This window comes from Hyaena hyaena, unplaced genomic scaffold (assembly GCF_003009895.1).
Source record: "Hyaena hyaena isolate Hyena2069 unplaced genomic scaffold, ASM300989v1 scaffold_184, whole genome shotgun sequence".
Taxonomy (NCBI): domain Eukaryota; kingdom Metazoa; phylum Chordata; class Mammalia; order Carnivora; family Hyaenidae; genus Hyaena; species Hyaena hyaena.
Window position 1 is genome coordinate 665,531 of NW_024080817.1, and position 1,863 is coordinate 667,393.

The following is a 1,863-nucleotide window of genomic DNA, read 5'->3' on the forward strand; positions in this document are numbered from 1 at the left end:
TTTGGCTCTGATTCTAGGACTTCTAGGAACGTGCAATTAAAATAAAATCGAAACAAAACCCTTGCAGCATTTCGATTTTTTTTTTTTTTCCCCAAGCGCTCTAGAAAACGCCGAGTCCGACTCTTTTTGCAAGTCTCGAAGGTGGGAGTGCCGACGCTTCCAGGGCTTCTCCCGCACTCTCCGGGGACTCCGGGCTCCGGCTCGGGTCACCCCGGTCAGCCGGCGGCCTCCGCGCCGCCGGGCTCCAAGGGGGTGTGTCCCGGTCCCCGGGGCGGCCGGACGCCGCCTCCGCCGCGGGGCCCACCTGCCGCCCCCTTGGGCCCCGGCACGCGGGAGGCGCGGAGCGACCGCAGCGCCGGGGCCGCCACCCCCCAGCCCGGGGCGCGAGGCCCCTACCCCGCGGGCGCCGCCGAGCGGGGGCAGCTCCCGCCGCCCGCTTCCGGACGGGCCGCGCCGACGGAGCCGGGGTTCCTTTCTCCTTTCAGCGCACACTGCCGCCGGCCGCCGTGGAGGGGAGGAACTTGCACTTTCTGCACACACGCGCGCACAGCCGGCAGACAGAGCCCTCCAAAGTATGAGCGATCGGGATTTAAAAACGTAGGATCCCGGGCCCTCCCCGAGCTCCGAGTGCTGGCGCCCCCTCTTGCACTGCCCCGGCGGCGGCCAGCGCCAGTCCGCGTCGCCCATCTGTGTCCTCCCTCCGGCCTTCACGAGGCGGGCGTGGAGTCTGCGACTGTCGGGGGAGGGGTGCAGGGCGGAGAAAGAGCATCCCCGCAACGCGGCTACCGCCGTCGCCGCCGCCGCCGTCGCGGCCGGCCGGCTGGGGGAGGCCTCGTCACAGCCGCCGCCTCAGCAGCGGCCGCAGATCTCGCGGTGTTTGAGTTGCGCCGCCATATTGTGTGACAGTATTTTGATTTGCACTGGGCTGGCGGAGCCGCGGCTAGAGCGAGCTAGAGCTGGGGGGGTGGGGGGAGGGCAGGCGAGCGCGAGGGGGGTGGGGGCAGAGGGAGGTAAGGAGGCCGAGCGAGCCGGAGCCGAGGAGCGGGGAGCGGCGACGCCACCCAGCCAGCGCTTTTGATCTGCAGCAGCCGCCGGCGGGGCGACCCAGCCCGACCCCCTCCCCTCCCCTCCCCCTCAGCCACGAGCGGCGGCGGCGGCGGCCGGAGGGAGTTGGCGGCGGCGGCCGATCGGAGGGGCTGAGCGGGGAGGGAGGGAGGGCTGAGGTGTCCCCCCTGCTGGGTGGAATCGGAGGCGGCGGCGGCGCTGGCGGCGGCCGTGGTGGTGGAGGCGGCAGCGGCGACGGTGGAGACGGCTGCCCTAGTGGGAGAGGCGGCGGCGGCGGCCGAGGAGGAGGAGGGGGAAGCGGCGGCGGCGACGAAGGGTAAACGGACAGCGCTGCGGGGCCTCGGCGGGATCCCCAGTCCCGGCTCTCCCCTCAGCTCCCCGCACCCCCCCCCTTCGTCTAGAAGGGGCTTCGCTGACTCGCAGGGCCCTTGCGGGGCGTCCGCTTCTTCCTCTCACTCTTCCTCCCTCCGCCTCCTTCCTCCCGCAGTGGCGAGGAAGAGTGGGAGGCCCCCCAAGTCCTCCCGACCGGGTGGGGGTGGGGAGTCTCGGGCCGGGCCTGGGCTCCGGGGAGTTTGTGTGTAGGGGGAGGGGGGCATTCATTGGAGTCGGGAGCCGGGGAGAGCCCCGGGTAGGGGAGGGTGCCAGGGGCTGGGGAGGGCCCCTGCCTGCACCCGTGCCCCCGGCCCGCCCCTCAGGCATGTGTGAGCTGGGGGTGGGGGAAGGAAAACTCCTTTTTGGGGAGCCATAGTCCGGTAAAGATGACTTAGCGAGGGTGTTGGGGTTAGAGACTGAAAGAGT